This window comes from Centruroides sculpturatus, unplaced genomic scaffold (genome assembly GCF_000671375.1).
Source record: "Centruroides sculpturatus isolate CEXI.00-Female unplaced genomic scaffold, Cexi_2.0 scaffold51, whole genome shotgun sequence".
NCBI classification, from domain to species: Eukaryota; Metazoa; Arthropoda; class Arachnida; order Scorpiones; family Buthidae; genus Centruroides; species Centruroides sculpturatus.
The window spans coordinates 191781-208514 of NW_019384329.1; the positions used below are offsets into that span (position 1 = coordinate 191781).

The 16734-nt window shown below is 30.1% G+C and overlaps 1 long non-coding RNA gene across 1 annotated transcript; it reads right to left on the reverse strand.

Moving 5' to 3' along the window:
* Nucleotides 1-553: 553 nt before the first annotated feature.
* LOC111629109 lies at nt 554-16171 on the reverse strand. The gene is made up of 5 exons (XR_002757277.1): nt 16130-16171; nt 5737-5874; nt 960-1054; nt 798-866; nt 554-722 (listed from the first exon to the last, which is right to left on the reverse strand). It is a non-coding gene; the product is annotated as an uncharacterized LOC111629109 (long non-coding RNA).
* Between the last annotated feature and the right edge of the window lie 563 nt (nt 16172-16734).

The following is a 16734-nucleotide window of genomic DNA, read 5'->3' on the forward strand; positions in this document are numbered from 1 at the left end:
CTCAAGGTCAAAACGCAGTTTTCCTAAAAATTCTATGGCGATTAACCTAAAAGTCAACAAGCTTACAAATTTGACACAAAAAGCCGTTAAGTTCGTTATCCGAATTTTGTTCGTTATCCGAGACAAAATTTTTGCAAAATAAAAGTTCGTTAACCGATTTGGTCGTTAACCGATTTGGTCGTTAACCAGGACGTTCGTTAACCGGAGTTCCACTGTATTTATTTAGGAAATTCAAAGTGATTCTAAAATATCGCATAAACGTAGCATAGTATTAGGGAGGTTGCGGCCGAAGTTTTGAACGCGAAAACCTGTACGTCCGACGTTCACGTTTTCGCAATGAAAACGTCTGCAGCAATCTCGCTATTACAGAATCATAATAGGCGATATTGCATGTAAATCTATAAAATTACACAGTAAATTATTTTTCGCATTTATCTGTTAAGAATCTGAGTTTCAGGTTATTTCTTAATGTTCATTATAAACCTTCGGACATCACAGGGTGAAATTAAATGACAATATACCACAGCTTTTTATCACTAAGTTATATTCGCTGTCGGATACGATTACATTGTGTTGATAACGGCACTACAATTAAGACCAGAAACTGCTATTTTGCAATTATTAAAACTTGCTTTTATCAAGAAATTTCTCTTGATATAGAAAAATCCCCACATTGATAATCCGAATGGTCTTCCTCCAAGTCTCTTTATAAAGCCAATGATCTAAAACATTATTAAAATATCTAAAAATTATTAATACAATTATATCAAATGTGTCATAAATTCAAAAGAACATACTTTAAACCTGTATTCAGTTGTAAGCGAAAAAGAGTAATATTTCGCGATGTTCATAAAATTGTCGTAGAGCTGAAATATATTAATATGTTTATCATAGAATTAATGTTAGGTCCATTAATTAATTGTACAATTATAATTTTACATATGTGTGTCGATACTTACAATTGAAGTAAAATATGATAATGCCCATGATACCATTAAAGATCCGACGAGAAATGCCACCGAAAATACTGCAATCAGCATGCCAATTATTACATCTACATGTATGAAGAAAACAATGTATATACAGAAACAAGATTCGTACAAATAAAACACGTAAATGAGAGGGAAAAGTGTTTCCCATTTTGCGTTGACCTCTTCAAAAATCTCCCAAACTTCCCATAGTTTTTTCATTATTTCATCAATAAAAGATATTGTTCCTTCAATTGCAAGATGCAACTGAATAGAAATGTCTATCAACCTTTTTCCCACGAGTAACGAAAGTATCAGTAGAAACAGAAGTACGCAAAGTACGTGGGACGAAGCATAAATAAACCAAAGATTCAAAGTGATAAGGCAAAACGAAGTTCTATAATCGTAATTTATCGCTCTAAAGGCGGAATAGCCGAGATACAAGTTTGCGATGAGAAAACACACCAGAATGAAAATGTAGAAAAACAAATAATAATAAACATACGATTGATACATTATGATAAATTCTTCTTCTTTCTTGAAATTTCGCATTAAGTGATGAATTTTGAGCTTTTTTCTTTTCAAAATGCTTAATTGTAGAGCTGCGTACAGAGAACCGCACCACACAATAAATAAAATATAGAATTTATTATTTTCAAAGACAAGAGTAATGTGATTGCAATAAGCTTCGGATTTTACTATATTTGCAGCAATCAATAATACAATTACCCATAAAAACATTTCGAGTAAATTGTTGTACAATGTAAAAAACTTGTAAATTCTTCTTGACTTTTTCTTTTGACATTCGCACGCCTCCAACATATTCAAGCCAAAAATTTCCATAACAGAAATCAATGGTTGAAGTTTTGTAGCTACGCAGGTACCATCTGATGGCTGCATTTTATTCAGGTAACTACAAGATTTATTTCGTTATGCAGTCTTGAATTCGATGAAATTATTGTTTGATTACAACAGAATTCACGACAGATTTAGTAATATACACATTTTATGAATTTAGTAATTGTGCCAAACTAGAAATCTTCATAACGAGAAAAGTCTTTTCCTGTAAACTCGGATATTTTAAAAGTGAATGCGTAAATGCCAGAAACGAATTCCGATTCGTCAATACAGAACAGAATGCGGAGAACATATGGTGTGACGTTTAAGAATGTTCTAACGAATCGCGTTACAGACTGACATAAGAGAACGTGCTGCTTACAAACAAAAGACCCTTTATGAAGTTATTTTCGTTTTAAAGTTTAGCAAACACTAATTGGCAAGAAATAGCCTAGTAACGCGGTAAAAAAATAATTAAATTCCACATCAATATTTATTCGTTTATTTACTGCAATCGATAGCTAAATTGAAGCTTCAAGTGATTGCGCATATTAAAATGTCCATAAATTTCAAACTTCCTCTTACGAGATAATTCCTCGTATAGTTTGAAATATGTACACTAACATTACATAAACAAACCAGATATTTAGTATTACAAATTTTATTACTAATTACACAAATTTAATTGTAATATAAATAATATGCCGGCAGGACATGCTGTAGTACTTAGAATCTTTACTGATCGAGATATAATTTTATTCGTTTAAACCAGTGATGGGCAAACTTTTTAAAGAGCGGGCCAAAGGAAAAGAAGAAAACTTTAGGCGGGCCAATATAATTTTAACCTAGCGCTGCATCTGAAAATCCAGGTGGCGCTATAAAAACATGTGCAGGCCGTCCGCCATATTTCTTTTTCTCTCTTTCGGCTACGCTACGCACGACGAGTGGATGTTCTGTACCGAAGCATGATTGTAACCGATCGAGCTTTTACTCAATAAGTGTAAAACAAAATTTTGTACATGATTGTAAATAAACTTTCATGGTGAGATATAAAGNGATGAAAACCGGAAATCACGTTATTTCAACTAAAAAGTTTTCCCTGAAAGGAGATGACTGGCGCGAATCTACTGTTAAACTATAATTTACAGGAGCATGACACCACTAATTTGTAATAGAAAGCTTGTATTTTAAATGAAATAAATTAAAAATATGACTACAAATTGCAGCCGAACATTGTCACAACATCACATTGAATAATTGCTGGTCATATCATATATTATGGTCTACCTAGAAGACTATATTTCTGTAATTTTATTAACCGCCTTTTTGAGTAAACGTTTCTATTTCAAATCAAATTATTTTTTTGTATGAATGTTTTATTTTGTTTGTATATCCACTAAAGTTTATTCAACAAATTGTAATCTATCATTCTAGACATCTCGAGTTGAGACATTTCTAAGGTCGTTCTCGAAAGACATTTCTAAACTCGCATTCGATTTCGAACGGCTGTTAAAATATTTTAGAAAATTAAGATAGAAAAATACGATATTTGTTTGATGCAATAATCGATTCGTTGAAGAAGGCAAAATTGCTTTATCGAAAATCACGATGAATCTTCTCTATTTCTAATAAGGTAATATCATTTCCATTAACAATATTGCATCTCAAATTTATAGTTTATTTTTTCTATTAATATTCAATATCTACAGCAATGTTGATAATTTCGAAATAATCGTTTTAATTTTCTGACTGTTATGTATATATAACAAATAAAGTATAGGAATCGTATCAAATTTAACCCTCCGAATACTTTCCTAATCTCCACATTTCGAATCTCCTGAACCCGAAAAATGAAAGTAATGGCGAAAGAATTTTGCGTGTTTGCGTTTATTTTCTTTAATATCTTACGATGGAGTAAAGATTGAGAAACGAAATTTTGCACGGTACGTTAAATATCGGGTCCATTGGTGCTATTAAATTTTGGTTGTGAAAAATCGAGGGGATGGAGAGAAAGAGGCAATGTATTATGTCAAGTTACAAGTGAAATCAGTCTTATTGAAGATTTTACTTCTTATTAGCTTTTATTGTTTTTTTTAATAAAATTCATGTCTTTTTTCAAAATTGACTCTTTGAAATTTTTTATATCTTCCATAGTTTTATCTATTTAAAGTATTTTTAAATATTTAAAAAAATTTTTTTAAATATAGAAACATTTTAAAATTATACTAATGCCCCATATTAATTTTATTATGTGTAATTATTAGTTAATTTTATTATAAGTAAAATAGTAAAATGGATATTCAAATATATATTTTTTTATAAATGATTAATTAAATTTTCACACGGTAGCCTTATTTGTGTATTGCTAAACAGTAAATTTAGCAGAAATTTTTCACTTAATTTTATTGTAATTTCTATAAAAGAAATAAATATATTAAACACAATAATTTGAGCATTTTAAAACACACTAAATACAGTAAAACTTTAATTAAATCACCTTTAAGCAGCAGATATTTTTGGGAACATTTCTGTTTTAAATGCATACCAATTAACCTCCAAATGTCGTTGTAGAAAATAACAAAACGTTCGAGAGTGGGCCAAACAAAAATAAAAAATTAATTATCACAAATCCAACTTTAAACATGTTTAAAATACCGTATTAAGTGTTATAGAGTTTGTCTGTTTGCATACAGAACAAAGAAATCATTAACATGTATATTCATACCTTCTATAATCTCGAAAACATCGTTAGATAAATGAAACTCAAAACAGACATGGAAAAGATTAAACGCAGGAGACCCTGATTAACTGTATTTAAACTTCAGATGCAAATTACATTACGTTATTTAAATTGAAATATTTTTCTCTGAAAGGAGTTATGATAAATGACTAACACAACTCTATCGTTAAAACAAAAAATGATGTACAAGAGCAAGCCACTACTGATTTGAATGGACAACATATATCGTAAATTTAATAAATCTAAATATATAAAATTACTTGTATTGACTGACTGACTGAATGACGGACTGATTCATCATCGCCCAGAGCAAACCACTGAACCTAAAGAGGTGAAATTTGGTACACAGTTAGGGTACGTCATGAAAACACACACTAAGAAGGGATTTTTCGAAATACCCCCAAGGGGGAGAGAGAGAGAGTTAAGGCTTAACCAAAAGAACGGCTTCTACTGCACTATTTTAGATGCGATTTTTTGTTTTTAACTTCATATTAGTAGGGTACATCATGGGAATGCAATGTTGTTGAAATACTCAATATAAATAGAGTTTGCTTGCAAAATCCTCGCGGACAAAGCCGCGGATAACACCTAGTTAAAAATATAATTAGAAATTGCAGATTCAAATTGTGACAATATCACAATGAATAATTGCGTGTCATATCATAGTCTACCTAGAAGACTAATTTTCAGTAATTTTATTAGCCGCCTTTTCTGTGTAATCGTTTCTATTTCAAACGAAATTAATTTTCTGTATAAATGTTCATATTTTGTTTGTATATTCACCAGAGTTTATTCAACGAATTGTAATCTATTATACTAGACATCTCGAGTTGAGAGATTTCTAAAGTCAAAAAATCGAATTTCATTTTCTACTGAAAAGTATAAAATAAATTAACCATTTCGAGACGTTGTTATGCGTTGAGCAAGTTTTCACTTCAGTTTTCATTGAACATTGAAATTTTAACAGAACTTCAAAATGTTAATATTTCTTGTTAATGTTAATATTCGTATTAACCGCTAATGTACACATAATGGTATAATATATTTTGTGAAAAATCACGAAAAATATAACACCAAGCTTCACTTCAACTAACTTCGAAAGTAATAATTCAATGCAACGTTTCATATACAATTCAGATCTTTCGTATATTCAATAATTACAAAAGAATTTAGAAATAGTTCTAAAATTACCTTATTTTAAAATATAACACTTGAATTTTGTGCAGCTCTTGTGTGGTTTCTGTACTTGACAAGACATTTGTTTTCACGTTGCAATACGCCACTAATTTGAATAAACGAAGATAATGTGGAATATAAGCCGCTAATTACCTGAAAATATAATTAAACACAATTGAATTCTTTCNAAACGAGGCACAAAACAACATTCAAAATTTCAATACTGTAAAATCCATGGGCAAATATGACTCATCACGCATGCTTGCTTGAATAAAAAAATGTATTAATGACTGTGTTTGCACTTGGGAATTGGGAATTTCATGGCAATGCCTTCTATATTTTAACTGTTAGAGCAAAATGGGTTATACGCATGTTTCTCCAATTCTTAAACCGTGGTTTATAATTGTAGTGTTATACGAAAAATATGTGTAATTACAAATTTCTAACTACGTAATTTAAAAAGAATTATTTATTTATTTCGTCTACCTTAGGAAATGTCGCTGGACAGAAGATCTCTTCCCCTAATAAATAACAAGAACCATAACAAATAAGACAAAATATAATACATAAAATTAAAATCAACGTAACGTAAAATCAACTTTATAATCAACTTTATAACGTAAAAATTACACATGAAGTATGTCTTCTACGTTGTTAATGTTTCTGGCTATACGGTGAAAGAAGGATCTGAGGTAAATAGATAAACGATAAATAAAAAAGTAAAGTTACAAGTTAGTTGAATTAAACAATTAGAATGAATCGCATAAACAAATATTTATTTATAACGAAACAATAGTCTTTATCGACAATAGTTTCTTCTCTTCTTATCCAAAAGTGTATTCAATAAAATTTCATTAATTTGGCATACGAATTTATAATGGAATCAATTAAAATACATTGTATGGATGGAAGAGAAATATCCGTTTCACGATCAATGTTTCGTAAATACAGTCCAAAACTAAGTTGCATATTGAAGCCATTTACATACAACGTATCTATTACCTTTTACTTGTCTTATGCATTCGAAAATGTGAAGGTAATCGATGAGTAAGTTTTTTATTATTGAATTCCATAATAATTTTATTTTTAATTTAAAATGTGATATAGTCGTGTCGTATAGTCGTATAGTCTTAAATCGATCGCCTAATATAAAAATTGACATCGTTCAAAATATTGCAGAAACTATCAAAATTGTTTGCTGATAGTTCAGATATAAATGTTTTCTGTGCAGAAAATGAAGCAATCAAAAGAATGATAAGTGGACCATTAAAAATTCGGCAATTTACGACACGATGTCGAATGCATAAATTTTTTTATTTACAACTAAAAATATTACTAACTAAAAAAAGATAACTCGTATCCATCACTAGAAGGCTTCAACCTGATACAAATTGTATAAAACTTGATAGTAGGGTGAGAAGATTTACTTAATTTTTTAATGTTAAGGCATCAGAGCCTAAAATAAAAAGCTAGAATTTGATCATTTTTAATAATGTAAAAATTTAGCTATTGTTATTTGTTTTTATGAAGTGATTTCTTCAAACCAATATAAAAGGTGTACTTATATGGTTCTTGAAAAACGGTTAATTGATAGACTCAAAAATTACATATTTTTTGTAAATAGTGTGAGCTTCTAATTTATAACTTGAAGAAAAATATCCTGAGTTTATCATGAAATTGTAACTAAAAATATTATCGAAATTTCATTAAAAAATGCATTGGCAACAATACCTAAATGAAATTGTTACGCACGAAACAAAAATTGTACAATTAGCGCAATTTGCATTGGCGTAATTAATTTTGAAAATTTTTGTCTCTGTTATTTCACGCTGGTCAAAACGCCATTTTCTTGTAGAGTATACTGAGACTTCGCTGACTGTAATGTAATCATAAATATCTCGCTTAAAAATTGGGCTAAAATCGATCTTTCTCTTGAAATAAAAAAAAAAATTATTGGGAGAAAAGAATTGATAGCAAAAAAGATCATCGCGATCGTCGCGATCGACGATAGCGATTATCGCGAGCGTGTTTTTTATTCCGAATTTTTCCTGCACGAAAGCTCGAGCGGAGTCTGTGAGACGCCTGCACTTTTTCAACTTATTTTTGCGAGTAAACTCGGCACGCAATTAGAACGTTATTTATTGCATTTTTCGCTGCTCGCAAAAATTACAGAACTTGAATTTTTTGAAATTTTTTGAAAATTTTCAAAAAAAAAATCTTGCTAAAAAAGGCATCCAGGCGTCTCACACACGCCTGGTAATCCATTATTAACACGGGTTCAAATCTATAGAAAAATAGAAATAATCACACTAACACAATAAAATTTTCGAGTATAAAAAATCGCAATGTAAACTGAGTGCTGCACAAAACAACCATCATATTATTAAAGATGATCGTATTATTAGCACTTTGAAAACGTTTTTTTCATATCGCAGACACCGGACACCAGTACATAAGTCCTAATAATACGATATACTTTAGTATACATTTAAAGAATAAGTTTTATATAATAAGGACACAAAGGCATTTAACTTAAATTATGAGAAATTTTGAATTGGGAGTGAATAATCATGAAACAGTGAATTAAACTGAAGTTAAATGGATCGTTAAAGACATACTTAGACCTTTGGAATCTGATCTAAAAAATTGTTATACCAACTGTAATTGATATAATTGGATTTAGAAATATTTTAAATCAAAACCTAACCGGTATTCGTAACTTACCAATGTCGTGAAGAAAGACAGGGCCCAACTGAATAAAATAATTCCTGCAAGAAATATGAGTGAAATGATTGCTAAACAGGTTCTCAGTGTCAGTTCCATATTTACAAATAATGTCGCATACAGAAGAAAACACGTCGTATACAGAAAATGAGTGTATATAAACGGTATAAGAATATTCCATTTCTCGTTAATCATTTCAAAGAACTCCCAGATTTCTTGATTTTTCCACATTAGTGCGTTAATTTTATTTGTCCTTTGATTCAGTTCTAACAACAACAAGCTCCTTATGTCTAGTTTCAATAGTTCTAACGAGAGATTTATCAATCTTTTGCCCAATGTAATGCCGAGTAATGTGCATATTAGTAAGAACAATATGATCTGTCCTGCTATATATAAAAACCAAACTGTATGGAAGCAAACACAAACGAAGGCTTCTATATCTGTGCCTTTTAGTTTTTTTATTATTATGAAAAAAGTAATTCCAGTCATTATATTTAGCAACACGGAAATAAAAAACAAACAGGAAACGATGCTAATCAGATATACTTGTATCTGCTCGGTGATTTTCCATTCTCCTTCGTAACTGCTAATTATGCAATGAAGTGAAATCTTACTCCTCTTAAGAATACTAAATTGAGCAGCTACATAAATGGATAAAAATGCGGTGGCCACCGCAGCTGGTAAGGCATAATCGTTGTACATATGAATTACACGCATGGCATATAAATTCATGTCGTATAATCTTATTAAGTGGAGTGACGCCATTATCCACAAAAATACCTCGATGCCACAGCTGTATATTATGAATAATGTCGAAACAGGATTGTGTTTCTGTGTCTTTATTTCACTTGACATGCATTTACATCGAATGCAGAAATTCAATCCGTAAACTTTAGCAGAATATAAAATTGGAGATAAAATATAATCCAAACATATTTGCTTGTGTTGAAGCGACATGGTTTTACGTAAGGGTCTTTTTTTATAAAAATAATAAAAATTTTATAAATTTAATTACAATAAATTCCCTCATAAAATTGAGTACGAAAGACGTAACTTGGAAAGAAACTTTACAAGCTTCGTGCACATACTTTGCAGATGAGACAATACAGTGCCTGTATTGTCTTATGTGCGTTGTTTTCAGATAAGCGAACTGGACGCTAATGTCACTAAAAGCCTCGATTAATTAATTCAGAATTTTCGTAATTAACGTTCTCTTGTGTTTTGCAAACATAATAAAGTTTAAATTATGGTGTCCATTACGTTACATAAGAGTGAATCTACTTTAAAGACGACTTTTAATGTTGCTTGTTTGTTATATACAAACATTTGAAAATTTTCTCTTAATTATTAAATGAATATAAATTAATATAAGCTTAATGGTTTATATTAATTTTCTTCGAAAATATTTTAATTAATAAACATCGATTGTAGGTTTAATATGGCACGTTAATTCATGATTTGTATAACAAATTACTGATTACATATGGGAATCTTAATAATTTTGACTGTATAATATAAAAATTCTGCGTAAAATTGATTAAAGCATAAATAAGCACCACGAGTTCCTTCATATAATGCAATAACTATTTTTATTTAATTCAATTTCATCATAATTAATTACGAATTTTTGAATTCAATTTATATTTCGTGAATATCAATTGACGGATTTTTATTAATTAATTTGCTTGACATCAATTCAGGCGTGTACCGAAAAATGAATACTGAATTGTTCGAAAAGCGAGGCGTTCGAAACCCGAGTTTGAATGTATATGAAATATTTGATGGCAACATCAGAGACTTTATACTGTATAAAAATTTATGTAGTATTGTTTGTAATTCGACAAATTTGGACTGGCAAGTGTTGGTTTACTGAATTTTGTGTGTACGTTCGTTAAAAATTGCACTTTGATCACGGGATAATTTACCGTATTTATCATAATATGCGTCTGTTTGGTAGGTACAACAAACAACTAGCGACTGGCAATACACGCGTAAAGTAACCTAATGGCACTGCAAATATATAATGTAACTTACGGCATAAATCGTCGGATTTAACATTGCCGAAATATTGTACACCAAAATATATTAATTGTCGTGAAAAATAAATCAACGTAATTCCTGACTGTTCATTTATTTTATGAAACCAGCGACCTGAGTGCAATTATTACGAGTTTTCTTGCACGACATTTTACTGTTAAAATTCATTACAAATCGCTCGATAAAAAAGCAAATTTTAAATATTCTAATAAAAGTCAATAAGTCTGGCTATAAATTATATCAACTTACACCTCTCGAAATAGGTTTTGTTTGAAATTTTAAAGAAAAATGTCATCTTTAAACGTTAAAGGATAGACAAAAGCAAATTAATTAGTGTCTCGAAAGAGAACGAGTAAACCCGACTCCACCCTCTGCAATTATCAAAAAACCTATAATTATTTTATGTTTCAGTAAACAAAAGATTTTTTCACAGTTAAAAGTATTTAAAATGTCAATATTATTGTTGTATTTTACTGGAAAATTGTTTTCTTTAACATTTTAAATAATTTTTTATATTAATTTATGTGAAATAACATTTCTGTAAAAAATAATACGATTAAAAGTATTTCAGTCAGAAAAACTGCTTTAAATGTAATTTAACACTTGTAGTAAACTTCTATCTTTCACAGAAACATCAACTGACGTGATTAATATTATAATATACTTTCAGGCACACATGGAAAGTCGATATGCCTAAATATAGACTGGAGGTCCCTTATTTCTCGAATAATGTTTTTCTATATAAAGAAATGAGAGTAAGATCAATATTAATGGCTGGGCTCCATCTTTCATCCTTCAAAATTCTATATGTTATACATATAATACGTGTTATTATATACATTTTCCCAGCAAAGGATTTGAATTTCTTAAAACTACAATGCTAAAAATGTTAAATTCGCATCGTTTGAATTTAATTTTTAATGGTATCGTTATGTTGAACGAAAAAGCTTAGATACAAAAACTTAGGGGTCGGAAACCACGATAAAGAATATACGAACTTCTATTCTACACTGGAAATGTATTATGAACATAATGCTGAGCCAAGAATAATTGCCAGGATAATTTACATTATTTAGGGGAGACCGGGGCAACTTCGGCATGCGGGGCAAGTTTGTCAAGCACTTTTTTTTTAAAAACAAATTAAAAGGAGACTTTGGTTATAGGTTTTATTGGTGGCTTGTTGAGTGTAGTGTTTTTATTGTTCTCCAACAAGCGTAGTTGAATTATCAAGCAAATTTTCATTTTCGTTCAATTCCATATAATATTTTTTTTCCATTTATATTGAATTGGCAGGTTTTGTTATAATTCCATGATAACGAAAGTTACTTTTCCTGTTAGAAGGATGTAACTTCAACTTATTCACGTGGCCAGATCGTGGCTTGGCATTCTGTTCTCAGGGTTGTACTTAATGTTTCGAAATGATGACTAGCGGGGTAAGATCGGCAACATAAAGCCACATTAGAAGCAAAGGATAAAAATCAAACAGATGATAAATGAAAACATGTTTGCATTTGTTATTCATGTATATATGTCTTTGAACTTGCATTTCGTTGTAATAATATTAAATGGGTGTTGGATTTGTATTTCTTTGTTTTAATAGTGAATTCCAACTTATACATTGTTAATAACATAATTTTATATACGTGCCTATCTTGCCCCATTACTGTTGCCCCTATACCAGGGGCAACTTTAATAAAAATAATTAAAATAATTACAACTTTACAAAAAGAGAGAAGTTGCCGATCTTGCCCCTATACCCGGGGCAACTTCGTCAATTTCTCTCTTCTTGTAAAGTTGTAATTATTTTAATTATTTTTATTTCCAAACTGATTTTAACCAGTTCTATACTAAGGTAACATTCCAATAGACAATATGCAAAGCTTTTTTTTTCAGTTTACAGCAGTATTTATTACACAAAATTTAAGTAAAGCTTAACATGCCGATCTTGCCCCGGTCTCCCCTAACAATAGCTCTATATGATTATTACATCATTTAATCTGAGCATCTGATACATTTTTCCTCAATTTACAAGAATCATACAATTTATTCGGATTATCATGCGTACAACTTTACGAGCTGTTAATATTTTTGTGTTCAATTCGTAGTTGGGATCAACCTTATTCCATCAGTCAGAATAAAATGAATTTCTCATTAAAATGACAGATAGAATTACGAGGATCGTGTAATTTCAAAAGAAATTGTTTGCGAAACAGAAGTTAGATAGATTACCAACATGACTTCATTATTATGAAAACTATAAATCACAGGAACAAGATATCATTAAATCCAGAGCAGATACGGAAACCTTAGGGGCCGGAAATTTCAATGAACTATATCGAAAACCCGTCTACACAAGAAGGCACTTCTATACATTAGATACGACTTTTCAATTGTGTTTCATTTCTAGTTTCTGATATGTTATATATAAAAGAAGGAAACTAACGCATTCGGTCAAAAAATGACCATTTAAACATCAAGAAATGCATTAAATCGTGTTAAATCTCACAAGTATATGATGCATGGTTTAGAAGAGACACACCCCTCAAATTCCGTCACATGTGTAACAAATTAACACATTATTAACAGAAATTTGTAGACTATATAAAAGGGTAAATCCGTTTTTTGACGTTTTCCTCAATCAATCATTGTCCACCAATATTGAACCGTTAAAAATTCCGTGTAATTACAGTAACGCAATTAAACGAATATCCCTGTAAACACCATAAAATATGCTACCATCCATATATTGCTTAAAATATTAAGAATAAATTTGGACCCGTGACACAAATCCCAAAATCGCACAAGTAAACCACGGTGAAACAAGATGGTGGAGCAAAAATTAATATGCGAAACGTTTATTCAGAAATCACTAACAAAATTAAACCGAATAAACATCGTATAAAAGTTACTGCAATTAAGGAAATGAAAGGTGATATAATATGTTTTTGAACGGGAAGCCGTAATACTGCAAAGGCCTTAATATCAAAGGCTATTAAAGCACTGCCCGAAATTAGTTGCAAAGTAATAACTAAAATATCTGAAGGACGAAGACCACGGATCATACTTCTGAATGTTTCGAACTCAATCGACGATAACGATATTATCGAAGCAATTTACGATCAAAATGGAGCTCTATACATTATCCCCAGGGAGGAATTGGTCGCTGCTACATGGATTAGCATTAATATCACCAAAAGAAATGTACGTGAAAACTGCTGCCATGTAGTAAAGTCTACAACTCCTGACATTAGAAAACAATTAATTAAGGAAAGTTACTAGCCATTTCCTGGGAAAATATTCAGAACGATGACTTCATCCACATCATAGAGGTTATAACTGTTGTAAATTTAATTATATTGCGAGAGAGTGCACTGTGACTTAAAGGTACAGCCGCTGTTTAAAAAGCTATCATTTAAAAGATTTTGTAGCGGCCAACACAGCTTCCTCGTTGCATAAACTGCAAGACAAACAACAAATAATTACAAATGGAGAGAATTCAACTAATGAACCATAAAGAATTTGAACCACACTGTCCACAGACCCTTAAATTAAAAAAAAAAACAATTAATAAAACAAACGAATTATGAATACTCTCCTCTTCAAAAATAATATAACACTGCTACAGATCAATCTACAGAAGTGTAAGGCAAATACTACAGAAGCTATGCAAGTTGCCAACAACCATCAAGCTGACATCCTTGTTGTGCAGGAACCCGACTGTTGCAACAGGAGGATCACTCTTTTCAGCAACCTTAACTGTTTCTACTATACTAACGGTCAAGAAAACCCTCACACTGCGATTATAACTTTGAACAAAAATATTGACGCCCAAATCTTTACTTCACATAGCAACTGCGACTTTAAAACTATTAGAACGAACCTTAGCCGCTCATCCTTAATAATTATTTCCTTTACTCATAAGAAACAATATAACATAGGATAGCCAGTTCTCTTCCTGTAAAACAAAGCATTTTTTGCTGTATTTCATGCATAAAAATGCCTGAAAATCAAATACAGTATTCTGTATAACATATTATGTATATGTATATTCTATATCTGTTCTATACATATATAGTTATAACGAAACCTTCAATTACCGCCAATTGAAACAGAAACCGAAACAAACACCTTACAATAAAGTGCGTGTAAATAGAGACTCAACTCTGGCTGGATAAAATATAACCGATAAACAGAAACAGATTTGTTCGAAAAGCGAAACGTTCGAAACCCGACGGTAAATTGTATATGATATACTTGATTGTTAAACCAGAGGGCATCCTTTGAAAATTTTTATACTAGAGTCTCTGTAATACGACAAGTATTGGACTGGTGAAAGTATTGGACTTTATACATATGTACAGTAAAATCCGCACTCTGTTTACAGGTTAAGTTTACCGTATTATTCATGTTTTGCAGGTACGAAGACAAATAGCGACAGGCAGTATACTGTACTCTTAAAGTGCCAACGAAACATGTAAATTACGGCATATATCATCGGATTTATCATTACGAACATATTGTACACAAAAGTATATTCATTATCATGAAAATCTTTAAATACAGATAATAAATCAATGTAACCCCTGACTCTCCATTTATTTTTTTGAAACAAACGACATGAGTGCAATTATTAAAAGTTTTTCTTTAAACGACATTAAACTCTTAAGTATTATTTTACATACTGTGCATATATATATATACAGTAAAAAAGAGAAATAAAATGGAGTCAAAGTAATCGACGTATGTAAGCCATATTTTTTCTAAAAAGCCGTATAAATACATAAATAGTGTTTATTCATCACATATTAATTAAAATAATTTGGTTTATATCACGTTACCTCATTTCTTCTCACAGAAAAGTACATTACTGATTATACCATACAGTTATGTTAGAAATTAAATAATTTGCTGCCATCACATATTAAATTTAATGACCATTTCCAGTTAATTATAAAAATGTTTAAATTAAAAATTAATTATTTATAATTATTCAAATGCATGAAATATTTGAGTATTTTTCAGCGTGAAACGCATTATCGTATTTTACATTAATTTATATGGCAAAAATACTGAAGTATATAAAATAAAATTAACTTTTTCGGCAGGTTCTCCTGTGTTAGAAACTTTTTATTTTAGTTTTCATTGAACATCGGAATTTCGACAAATTTGAGAAACATCGAACAAAGAATCTGTTCTACATTTTAATTTTTCTATTGACAACCAATGTGTACATAATGTTATAAAACTTTGTAAAAAATCACGAAAAGTTTCACTTTAAGTGACTTTCGAAAGTAATAATTCAATGCAACGTTTCATGCATCATTCACATCTTTAATATATTTAAATATTACACAACAATTGCAAAATAATTCTGAAATTTTATTATTATAACCAATTAGTAACTAACTTAATTACGACATAACACTTGAATTTTGTACAGCTCTTGTGTGATTTCTGTACTTCACAAGACATTTGTTTTCACGTTCCAATACACCACTAATTTGAACAAACGAAGATAATGTGGAGTATAAGCCGCTAATTACCTGAAATTATAATTAAACACAATTAAATTCTTACTAATTTCCTACAGAATATTAATTTTTGTAACGCTTTCTAACCACCTTTACAAGTTATTCTAAATACTTACTCTTATGACGAAATTTCTCTTGACATAAAAGAAACCTCCAACGGATATTCCAATGGGATTCTTTCCAAATCTCTTCATAAAATTGTCGATCTGAAAGAAAATAACTCAAAGTATATTAAAAATATATTAATTACACAAGAGTTTGTCTATGAATTAGATTTTATAAAGATTTTATTTCTATATTTCATTAATTATTCACATTTAATAATTAAAAACTGTGTTATACATTTGCCGATCTTCATTAAGGAAATGTAATGAAAAATGCACTAATTTATAAGATCGGCTTGTAAAATTATTGGTATTTATCAAACAAAAAATTAACGTATTCATTATCAATTTTTCTTTCAAACATGTATTTTTTACATATGATAAGTGAAACTTCACTGCTTCTAATATTTTATTAATATCGTAAGTCACTTGTCAATTGATACGTTATGTAAAATTAGATCATAAACGCATTACCTTGAACTTAAATTCTAAAGGAAAGGCCACAGAAGAAATCTTTTCAATATTTATAAAGCTGTCATACATCTGGAAAAAAGAAAACTAGTGTAAATCTCTTTACTAAATGATATTGTTTTTACAATATCATCTAGTTAATATAC